This window comes from Pteronotus mesoamericanus, unplaced genomic scaffold (assembly GCF_021234165.1).
Source record: "Pteronotus mesoamericanus isolate MK-2021 breed Mesoamerican mustached bat unplaced genomic scaffold, CSHL_Meso_final scaffold_99, whole genome shotgun sequence".
Classification (NCBI taxonomy): Eukaryota; Metazoa; Chordata; class Mammalia; order Chiroptera; family Mormoopidae; genus Pteronotus; species Pteronotus mesoamericanus.
In genome coordinates, this window is record NW_026555330.1 from 2,792,736 (window position 1) to 2,805,053 (window position 12,318).

At 44.8% G+C, this 12,318-nt stretch overlaps 1 protein-coding gene and 1 non-coding gene across 2 annotated transcripts in view; one reads left to right on the forward strand and one right to left on the reverse strand.

Annotated features, from left to right (window-relative positions):
• PTGFRN (prostaglandin F2 receptor inhibitor) overlaps positions 1-12,318 on the reverse strand; it is a 72,226-nt gene that overhangs the window by 43,387 nt on the left and 16,521 nt on the right. The gene's annotated exons all lie outside the window — the stretch shown is intronic.
• Positions 6,433-6,548, forward strand: LOC129063989 (U5 spliceosomal RNA). The gene has a single exon (XR_008528419.1). It is a non-coding gene; the product is annotated as a U5 spliceosomal RNA (small nuclear RNA).

Consider the following 12,318-nt stretch of genomic DNA (forward strand, 5'->3'; position numbering starts at 1 on the left):
TACCTGTGTTTAGCATTGCGACCCAGACCAAGTGAACTTGCCCGGCTCCTTCTAGATGGCCTATGAATAAGGTACATGGGAGGAAGCATGGGCTCTGAAATCAAGGAGACGCAAGTTTAAATCTGAGAGGCCTCTCAGCCTTGCCTTCCAGCTATTAAATGGGGAATGGATCCACTGAGCTCATGAAATAACGTGCCGATCTGAGAGTCTGCCACATAATAAGAACTTCTGTTATTTACTTCCAAGTCTGTATATTTATCATTTGTTATGGGTTGAGTGGTGTCCCTCTTCCTTCTAAAATTCCTGTGTTGGAGTCCTAGCTCCAAGTACCTCAGAAGGTGACCTTATTTTGAAATAGGGTCATTGCAGACGTAATTAGTTGTCGTGTTGAAGTCCTACTGCAGTAGAGTGGGTCCCTAATCCAATGACTGATGTCCTTAAAAAGGAGAAATTTAGACAAAGCCATGTATAGAGAGAGACACAGCGTGAAGATAAAAGCAGAGAGAAGGGGATGTATCCAGGACAAGCCAAGGAACACCAAAGGCTGCCGGCAAGCCACCAGCAGCCAGGGGACAGGCTTGGAACAGGTTCTCCCTCATGGCCCTCGGGAAGAACCAAGCCTGTCAACACCTCTGCAGCTAGTCTCCAGAGCTGGGCGACAGTACACTTCTGTTGTTCCAGCCACCCAGGTTGTGGAGCTTTGTTACAGAAGCCCCAGCAAATCCAACACACAATCCTTGCTTGTTTTTCAATGGTTTAATTTGTGCTTTTCAAACTGCAGTTGCCACTGTTCAGTGGGTTGTAAAAGCAATTTATAGTGGTTGTGACCAGCACATGTGTGTTATAATGAAATTAAACAGAACAGAAAATACAAGAGTCCATTCCATTTAGTAAAAAATAACTCATGTTTCACTGAGTTTTGTTAGGTAAGCAAAGGTATGTATATACCACATTATGAAGACAACTTTTTGTCTTAATTTGTGTAAGGGTAAAAAAAAAAAGTTGAGAAATTCTTTTTTAAAGTCATCTCTTGTTTTTTTCCCACCCCTTATCATTTACTTTAAGATGGAAAAATGGAAACATTCACATTAGGAAACAGTGATGGGGTGAGTGGGCGCTCTGAGCTGGGGGTTGACCACCTGCCTCTCCCAGCCCAGCCAGAGCAGGGCCAGGCTGATGCCCGTTCTAAAAGCTGCTGCACCCTAAATCACTCTCCCTAAAAAGAAGGTGGCCGGTACTGGTAACTGAGAACTATGGGTCACACTGCTCCCCATGGAGAATAGTAACACCAACCCCAGAGGAGGTCGGAGCACGCTGCTCCTTCCTTCCTAAGGACGGGCCTCCACGGTGATGTCTGCGACCTCACACCTGGTACTTCCTGCAAACGTGTCTCCACGGCTGCTGCCCAACATTCCTTACGTGCCCCTCAGATGGGGCTGACCCTGCACCCCCAGCCCCCAGGACAGCGCTGCCGCTGAGAGCAGGTGAATCAGAATTCTCCTGCCTCATCTTCGCTGAAGCTTCTCAGGGGGACACTTTTACCTCCTCTGGGAACAGGGTCCCATAGAGATAATTTGCACAGAAGCTGCAGGTGGGCAGCCCTCTTGACAAGGGGGAAAAGCCATTGACCGTAGGACAGACCCAGGCCAGCAACACCAGGACCAGAGAGGGGAGGGCACGCGCCCTAGTGACCTGACGGCGCCGTCTGAGTCAATGGACGTAGCCACATCTTCTAAGTCATTCCATCCTCACCCAGGTCCACACAGGCATGTACATGTGTACGTACATGCACCCCTCTTCCTCTGGGCATTTCCCTTTCTTGCGGTTCCTTTCACCCTCACTTATGTTCCTTAACTGAATTTCTGTCACTAGCAACTCAGAACGTTGAAATAATACACAAAAACTACCCAGCAGCGAAGCCCTGGTCACCACAGTGCACTAAGGAAACAGGTGATCTCTTTTCCAGTGTAATGTTAGAGATGACCAGACGATTCTGAATCTCCCCACGAAAGCTTTCCGCAGGAACGGCCAGGGTGGCCATCTTCAAGAGGCAACAGAGCCTAGTGCCTGACTTCCTTGTGCCCAAGTTTCCCCATCTGAGAAATGGAGACAACAGTCACCGTGCTCCCCGCCATGGACAGAGCTACAGAGCACTCATGACCACGCCTGACGCAAGGGGAGCTTAGGCGATTCTTGCTTTGCAGGCCACCTCTGGAATAAACATGATCACAGTCACTGACTTTGTTTCTTTGATGAGGTTTGCACAGGAGTTTCCAAATGTATAAATCTTTTAATTTCCTATCTCTTGTAAGAAGTTAACCACGGTTGCCCTGGCTGATGTGGCTCAGTTGGTTGGGTGTCGTCCCCCAAAGCGAAAGGTCACAGGTTCAATTCCTGGTCATGGCACATGCCTGAGTTGTGGGTTCAGTCCCAGGTGGGGCACGTACAAGAAGCAACCAACTGATGCTTCTCTCACACATCGATGTATCTCTCCCTCTCTTTCCCTCTCTCTAAAAATAAATAAAATTGTAAAACAAACAAACAAACAAACAAACCAAAACCAAAAAGTTGACCATGGTTAACAATTGCCCGAAAGGGCCCCCAGGCATAAGACTACATTCCATACAGGGTCTCTATCTTTATTCTTGTGATTGGAGCCTGGGAAACTGATCCAGCTCCCCGTCTCTCTCCATTCCTGCTTCCACAGGATTGCCAATATCATCTTTTCAACACAGAAATCATGTTAGTTTCCTGGTCCAAAGTCTTTAATGGCTCCTTATCACCCACAGGACACAATCTGTCTTCCAGATGCCCCCACTGTGATCGCCCAGGTCCAAGTCACCAACCCCCTCACCTGAGTTATTGCGACAACCTCCCAACCGATTTCCTGGTTTCTCCACTTGACCTCTACTCTCAAAAAGTGATCTCTTCATAGCTTAAGTTGTATGACATCATTACTCTGCTCCAATCACTTCCCATCTCATTCAGGTAAAAGTAAAAAATCCTCCGAGAAGCCATGAAGGCCTCACTCACAACACCTGGCCTTCCTGGAACCCCCTGCTCCTCTCCCACTGGCTCCGTCCACTGTATTTCAGCTGTGCTTTCCTCCTAGGGTTTCTAGAAAAAGCCAGACCTGCTGCAAACCTCCGGGCTTCTGCACACTCCTCCGTCTGAGCCCTCTCACTCACCCCTGGCTTCTCCAGCAGCTTCAGATCTTCCTTCCAACGTCACCTCCGTAGTGAGGCCTTTCCTACCACCTTAAAATCACACCCACCCCCGTTCTCACCCCGCCAAATTTTCTTCTTCTCACTTACCGCTAACACACTGTATGCACATTCATATATTTTTACTATTATTTATTGCCTGTCTCCTCCCACTAGAACGTAAGTTCCATATGAGCAGTAATTTTTCTGTGTTTTGTTCACGCACACACAACACACACACAGAGCCTGTTACATGGTAGTTTTCAATAAATATTTGCTAAATGAGCCACTGAATAAAAGACATACAAGCTCACGCCCGGTCTGGCCCGTGGCTAGCACTCCCACTTCTTCTCCGACCATTGCTTCACCTCATAGTGCTTACACTCCAAGAAAACAAATGGCCCTTCATTTTCTGGAAATGCCATGCCCTCTCGTGGCCCACGGCCTCTGCTCCTGTGCTCCTGCAGCTGGAATCCCTTGCCAGTCATCTCTCAGCCTCGCACGAGCAGCAGCTCGGGCACCGCTCCCCCTGTGAAGCCTGCCTACCTCCCCCGGAGCCCGCCTGCCTCCACGTTCCAACTCAACCTGCGGGAGCACCTCCGACCAGCCATGTATAATAGTGCTGCTGGGAAGAGCAAAGCGGATAGGAATGGATGCCTGAAAGATCAAATTCTAATGTGAAAAGATATAAAACCGAGCTGTGTCTTGCGTGCAGAACTGAGCTGTCCCCTCAGCCATGCAAATCGAGATTTTAAGTTTTGGTAACAGAATTCAACTCACTACAAGCAATCTGGTATTTAGCACAGATTTCCTTTAATAGTGTTAAATAACAGCTAATAATATTTTAAAATAAATATAAATGGTAAAAAAATAAAGCATATGGCTCTTTTCAAATCGAAAACATATCTGCATAGGCACACATTGCCAGTTTTTTGTCAAAAATCTCTTATAACAGTTGATAACTGAGGGGGGAAAACTAAAGATTTCTTCTGGTTTTCTAAATTCTACCAGCATTACAAATTAAAAGTCTTTACTAATAATGATTTAAAATTACGGTTTAGTTTTCAAGGGTCAATATAAGGAACCATCATATGAAAAACACTTCTTTATCACCTTTAAAAGTAATACTGAGGACACTATTGCATTGTTCAATGACACAAAAATCCATATGATAAGCCCTGGCTGGTGTAGCTCAGTGGGTTGAGCTACAAAGGGTCTGCAAACCAAAGGGTCGCCGGTTCAATTCCCAGTCAGGGCACATGCCTGGGGTGCGGGCCAGGTCCCCAGTAGGGGGCATGGAAGAGGCAACCACACATTGATGTTTCTCTCCCTCCTTCTCCCTTCCTTCCTCTCTGTCTAAAAATAAATAAATAAAATCTTTCCAAAAAATCCATATGATAAAATTCCCTTAGAGTTAAGTACCACCAAAAATATCTGTTGATGGACCAAAGGATAAGAATTATATAAAGTATTCAACCACAGTATACTAGAGCCCCAGAGTACCTTTGATACTCAAGACAAAATAAGAGCATTTAAAAAAAATTTATTGATTTTAGAGAGAGAGGAAAGGAGAGAGGGAAACATCAATTTGTTGTTCTACTTTTTATGCATTCACTGGTTGATTCTTGTGTATGCCCTAATCAGGATCGAACCCACAACCCTGACATAGTGGGACAACACTCTAACCAACTGAGCTACCCACCCAGGGCAATAAGGGCATTTTAATATCACGATTGTGCAGTGGTTTTAAGGCTTCTATGCCAAACCATTAGCAATCGCCATTTCTAACTGGCCCAGCATGTATAATGTCCTGATTGGACTGGACCTTCTTAGATAAGTTTCAGAACCCTCCATTGCCTCCAAATTGCTGTTTAAAAAGATTTTGTCTAAGTCCACAAAAACAAAACCAAAAAAAGCCAAAACAAAACCCACAAAAAAACCCCCAAACCTAATACAATTGTCACTAATTTCATCTCTTTTCTCTATCCCAACTGCCAAGTCCTGTTTTCCCCAACATACATAAAATTTGTGTGTCCTTTTGTACCTTAGCTTCAAGGAACTCCTGTACTAAATATCATGTTCAACTATGGAAACCACCACAGTTTAAATTTCCTTTAAAGCTCCTTCCTGTCTCTATACCTTCCTCTGCCTTTGCTGCTATTCTTGTACTGTTGATTTTTTTTTTTACCTTTATTTTAAGGTTGTCTTTGCATGAATATGTATGTTTCACTGTAAATTACCTCAAATACTTTTTTGGGAGGAGCGGGGTAAGTAGGGTGTATACATACTTCAAAAGACCAAGAATTGAGATTTCGTCTTCCAGGAGATTGTCGCTTTCTGCTGTGACAGAGTAGCTTGTGTCAGATCAACTCCCACCCCAAGAACATCTACAAAGGATGGACAGAGTACAACAGACAGACAATTGAACACACTGGTGAGCAATCCAGGATGGAGGGACCAAGACCACAGTGACACCCCAAGGCGGACCTGGCAGTGTCCACTGCTTTTTCTCTTGGCAAATTGACATTTGCCAATTTTAAGAGCTGCAGGTCAGAGTACGAAGCAAAGTTAGTAGCTCAGAGCTCCTGGCCAAGAAGACAACTAACTGAAGTTCAGGTCCATTAAGAAAGACATACTTTGAGGAGCCGAGGTCCTAGGAGAAAAGGCAGCAGCAGAGTAGCAAGCCGACCTACCTCATTGCTCTTCCCCTCCAGGAGACCGACATTAGGAAAGCTGCCCAGGGAGGCGGAGGTGGGGGGGGGGGGGGGCGGGGCGGTAGTGAGTGGCTGAGAAACTAAGCACAAAATCAACACTAAGAGGCTAAAAGGCTAGGCAAAGTTTTTGACCATCTCCCAATACTTAGGAAACAGAGGAAGGTAGATTATATATAGTAAAATTCACCAAGGAAGGTAGACGGTACATAGTAAACACCCCAGGCTTTCAATTACCACCCTGGAAGGGCTGTGCCCTTGGAGTAGGAACAAAGTTCAACAACAACTAGCTCTCCACAGTACTGAAATCCAGCCTCAAAGCATCTCAATTCCTCATTGGAGTATGGCCTTACCTCTCTTACTCCACAAGCCCACCAGGAAAACTAAAAATGTAAATCTTAGGAAGAAGAAAATATCATACAGAGCCTCCATAATTTTTCAGTATTCAATCATAACTTACTACACATTCCAAGTAAGAGAATCAAACAACTGAAAACGAGAGAAAAAACAGACAATCCACACTCTGGTTTCTCTTCAGATGGAAAAAATCTTTTGCATTTTACTAAAGATTTCTGTGGAGAGGAACAATTCTGAGTTTTTAACCAATTTTTTGAGGTCTTGTACTTACAAGGCTTAAAAAAAAAATCCAACAGCTAATACAAACAGATCCACAGGGATGCAGATAGTGGTGTTATCTGACCTGGACCTTTGGACTTTAACTACACTTAGTTTACCTCTTAACTAAAATCTATTGAAATAATCAAATTGAAATTCTAGAACTAAAAAAAACAGATAAAATATCTGGAACCAAGAGCTCAATAAATGGATTTGATAGCAGATTGGGTACAACAGAAAAAAGGTCAGTATAACTTATCCAAATTGAAGTCCATTGTGTTAAAAAGGATGAAAAATACAGAAAAGGACCTAAGAGACATATGAGAGACAATATTAAAGCTCAAACATATGTAACAGAGTCCCAGGAGGAGAAAGAATGTGGTAGAATTAGGCAGAGTTAATTTTTGAAGACATAATGGCTAAGAGGTTTCTTAAACCAACAGCAGATAGCATCCCACAGATTCAAGAAGTGCTGTGTCCTAAGCAGTATAAACACAGAGAAAACCACACCAAGGTGCCTCACAGTAAAACTGCTGAGAGGCAGAGAAGGAAGCAACAGTCTACCCACAGCTGACCTTCAACACAAAAGATGCTCATAAGACAATGGAATGGCATCTTGAAAGCGATGAAAAAGAGCCAACCTAAAATTCTAGACTGAAAAAAGTCCTTGGGGAAAAAAAAAAAAAAAAAAAAGGTAAAATAAATTTGCTTTCAACCAGCTTTCAACAGGGAAAAGAGAATAAAAAGAAATATTACAGAAATAATAAAAAGAAATATTAAAGGTGGTTCTTCAAATAGAAAGAAAATGATCCCAGATGGAGTCATGAAAGGGAGATAGGCATGAAGAGCAAAAGAAAGGGGAGCTCTGGGTAAGCCTACTGAATACTGACACTATACGACAATATCAGTAATGGCTTCTGGAATTTAAGATATGCACACCATTAAAATATAGGACATCAACAGCACAAAAAGTGAGGGGAAGAGTGGAGTAAATACGGCTTAATTGTTTTAGGGTTTTGCATTATCCTGGAGTGATAAAAGGGCCAAAAGTAGACACTAAAAAGTCTACAATGTATGTTCTAATTTCTAGAATAACCACAAAAACGAAAGAATGGATAACAAATAAACTAATGGAGGGCAGAGGGGAGTAATAAAAAAAATACTTGATTAATCAAAGAATCCATAATTTCAGCTCAAATCACATAAGCATTTCTCAAGCATTTTATTTTGTAATGTATTCACTTTGATTCATCATTGAGTATCTCTCAAAAGCAAGACTGAAATAATATACTGCATCTACCTTATATACCATGCACTGAAGTTTAAACTACTCATAATTCGTCTCAATCCACAGAACAGAACCATAAGGCGGACACTACCTCCGCCATCATAGAACACAGAAAACAGGACTGAAACTGAGGAAACTAAGACTCAGGGAAATTAATTAACTTGCTGAAGGTCCTAACAGCTATTAAGTGAGGGCCTCAAACCCTCACTGGCCTATCTGTATATGGCACAGTCAGGACCAATACGGGCTGAACTGGTTTGCTTCAACCATGCTGTTGATATTACTGCCTTCTATTGATTTTGTCTCTGTTCTGAGTAGGAAAGAGAAAGCTTGAGATTCCCTTAAAAATACTTCAAATTCTCCAAAGGCAATGTCAACCAGACAGGCAGTAAAGTAAAAGGCATGATTTACTAGGAGAAGAAGTACACATTCTTGAGATGAAGTAGACAGATGAGAGAAATAGAAAAATGGGATTGTTAAAAATACCTTCCAGGTTCTTCAACATTTTTTCTGACATACTACCTTCATTATTTTAAGTGATACCAACTCTAACATCTCACACTTTCATATTCAAAAAAGGTAAAGGGAACTTTCTTCCAAAATCACATAGGAAGGACACTTGGGAGCCCACTGCTCTGACTTTTCAGAAATACAGGGAATTAGCAGTCAGGAGGGCACTGTTTCCCGATTAACAGTGGCCTGCCTTTGAAGTACTCAAGAAAATGATTAAATGTCTTCTCATTTTTCTGTCCTATAGAATGGATGGGCGTGGGCAAGAAAAGTCAGGCCAGTTTTTCAAGGTAATCTATCCCTGCAGCGTTCAGTTCAATGGGGAACCGTGAGCACTCATTAAGGGAGACAAGCTCATAAAGACTAAACTGAATGTATCGCCCCTCTCCCCACCCCTCATGATATCCGAGGGAAACAGATTTTATTTCTTGGCTATCATCAGCATTATTCTAAATCAAGACCTGCAGAGTACAGCAAAGGATTTTTGCAATTGTTTCTATTACTGCTCAAATTTTATCATCTCACTGAGCTGCCTAGAAGCAAACAGCCTGACTTTCCAATCGGAGCCATTTGGAAGTATTGGGCGTTTTGAATCCAGAGTACAAGGAGAGCTGAAATACTGAAACAAAAGAGCTTAATGGTATTTTAGTTTGCCTTACAAAAGGACACGCACCTCAGTCCCCCTTCCTGAGTCATTACGAGGTGCCTTTAAGAGAGACTGGAGACCTATGGATTTCCACAGGGAGTTCCCAGCCCGCATGTGAGCTGGAAGTGAACACAGAGGTCAAACTTGTAAACTTTTACAGAGCCTTTATTGGCATATCTGAATCAACAAATGCAAAACCTTTGTCTCTTCATGTCTGCGGGCGGAGAGGCCCGGCAGGAAGGGATTGTGCAGCTTCCACCTAGACAGCCCCTGAGTGATGAATATGCAGCAGTGTGAGCACTGAACAAGTCACAGCCGGCAGAGGGTGTGTAATGAAGTCACATATGGCAGTGCTTCAAAATCCCATCTGAACGCAAATAGGTTCTACTAGAGCAGGCCTCGCAGACATTTTTTTTTTTTTAAAGAAATGTTCAGCTAAGACCTCGCTGGGATACGCTAAACAAATATGATGTTACTCGTTCGGATGAGAGAAAGGTAAATCAGCCTCTGGATCTTCTCTTAAGGGACTTACGTGTGATGTGTTAAGTGTCAGAGGGTGTACATAAGAATTGCAATATGAGGAAGGCTATAAATAACCAAAGAGAAGTACTCACAAGTGTCACGAGTTCAAACGTGAGGGTGTGTCCATCCAAAAAGAGAGTGAAGAGCTGGAAGCATTGTCAACATTTGAAAGGGGCCTTTGGAAAATGGCGGTGGGCAGGGAGGGCGGTTGGACAGGGCACACTGAGGAGGAAGGCCACTCGAGCTAAAGGCGGAACAGAAGCCAAGGCCTAGGAGGGGCTGTGGGGAGGGGCCGGGAGACTGGAGCAGACACAGCGCAGACCAGTCAGGAGTCCTCTACAAGGCGCCAGAGGAGACTTACTAAGGGCAATGCCGGGACCAGAAAGGCAGCAGCTCTGAGGGGCGGGCTGGAAGGGGCAGCGGACAGACCCATCAACGGAACAACAGCTGGTGGGGAAACCGAGTGGAGAAGAACAGTCAGTGAGAGTCAGATAAGATGAAGGATCCATAAGGTGGTAGGAATGGGAGCCCCCAAAAGATATCTGACCCCAGATGAATGTGGAACCATGTGCCTGGAGGGAGGTGGGTGAAGAGGAGCTCTGTCTAAAGGTGAAGATGTGGAAGTTGATGAGGTCATGGAGGGACAGAGTCCAGAGAAGAGGGAAAGGGACAAAAACCATAGCAATCACCTATACTTAGGACACAAGTAGAAGAAAAAGACAGTAGCAAAGAGAAAAGAAATACTAGCCACTCAGAAAGAAGACCAGAAAAGTCTTCTGTCCTCACAGCCAGGGGATATAAGAATCTCGAGGAGGAAGGGTTGGGAGTACCATCTCTTTTTCACTTACAGACACACCCTCTACTTGCTCCTGGTCGACTTCAAGCTCCTTAAGGCAGCACCCTTGTCTGCATCATGCACAACAGCTAGAGCAGATTCCCATTGTATGTTTCACAAAGAAAAAGCGAACATCGAACCACAGAAAAGTCAAGGTGGATCTGTGCGGAGACAAATGACTGAACTGATGGCTCAGGGCTCACTGGTGACCTCCAGAGAAGCGCCTTTTCAGTGATGCGGTGTGGGATTTGGAGAGAAAGGGCCAGAGACAGGGAACCGGCAAAGAAGCAAGGAAGAGGGGGCAGCACCATGAAAAAGACCCAAAGCAGGCAAGAGGAGAGGAAGGGCACCGGTGGGTAGTTTATTCTGGAGAGTCGCCAGCAGTCCCGGAAGCACTGGGGACAGGCTACTGTGCAAGAGTCCTTCTCACAAGAAGGGTGCGTTCTAAAAGGAGAGTGAGGAAACAAACCCTGAGAGCTGACAAGGGCTATCAAGATAAGATATGCTAATAGGTAGTGACCTGGGCGGGGCGGGGCTGCTTTCAGCCAGGGTGGTCAGGAAAGACCCCTCTGGCAAGGTCAGAGTTGAGTTCAGATCAGAAAAGGAGGAGGCGGGGGCTGAACTCTGGGGCAAGGACGCTCCAAGCAGAAAGCTTGGTGTGTTCAGTGGACAGACAAATATCAGTGGGACTGGACTATACCAATGAGGGGGTGGGGTCTTGGATTCCGGTTGACGTGGAAAGCTCCTGAACTAGAGAATGATAGGAGATGCTTTATTTGTATCAAGTTCACCCTGGCTGCCGTGTGAAAAGAGGAATCATAATGGGGCCAATTTGGAAGCAAGGACACCAGTATGGAGAAAGTACAGTAGACCAAGCAAAAGATGAACACTAGCCTCGGACTGTAGTGGTGGTGAGTCACAGTAGAGGTTGGGTTCAGGGCATATCTTTGCTATAAAATGAAAAGACATACCATTTGAATGTGAAGAGTGGGGAAGAGACGAATCGGGGTGATCCAGGCTCCGGCATGAGCATCCGGGTGCACGGTAAACCATTCACTGAGATGAGGAAGCAAATTAGTGCTGGACAAAGCTAGGGTTCTCTTCTGACCATTTTAAGAGTGAGATGCCTATTAGACATGAGAGTGGGGTGCAGTGGGGTAAGCAGTAGATACCTGTGTTTGGACTGCAGTGGGGAGATCCAAGACAGTCATGGAAGAGTCATCAGCACATCGATGGATTAAAGCCACAGGTTGCATGGGGTCACGTAAGGAGAGAGTAACATACATAAACAGAGAAAAAGAGCGAAAACTAGAGGCCTAACCTTCTTCAGAATTTAGGAGAAAAGGATGGGTAAAAATAAGAAGTTTTGAGACAAAAAAAAAAAAAACCTTGGGAAACCTTAGCTTGGCCTCCCTTGTCTCAGTAAAGGCGCAGAGAGGGGGTTTAGACCCTGGAGATCTGGGGAAAGGTCTAGAACGAGCATTACAATGAATACAATAGGAAACAATCACAAAATGAACACAAAGGAGGGCTCAGGGGCAGAAAAGATGCCCTAACTTTGTGGGAAACTCAGGTGGGCAGGTTTTGAGATTTTTTTCCTCCAGCCAGATGATAAAGCTTCAGCTCAGAGACTGCAGTTGGTGTGCAATACCCGAACGTAGTAGGAGGACCGGCAAAGAAACGTGGCAGGGAGTCCCAGGATGTGAGCAAGCTCACTGCTGAATTGCTGACCAGCAGCAGTGTCTGCCCCGGACTGGAGCCCGGGGGAGTGGCCTGGTGGACAGGAAAAAAGGAATATTCACGATCAGGGGCATTAACAGTCTGATGCTTGCCAGAGGGGAGGGGCGTTGGGGACTGAGGGAAAGAGGTGACGGGGTCGACAAGTACAGATTGCTCGCTACAAAACAGTCATGGGGATGTAGAGCAACAGAGGCAATACAGCCAATAATACTGTGATGTGACACCTGGGACAGTGCCGGGTGGGTCCG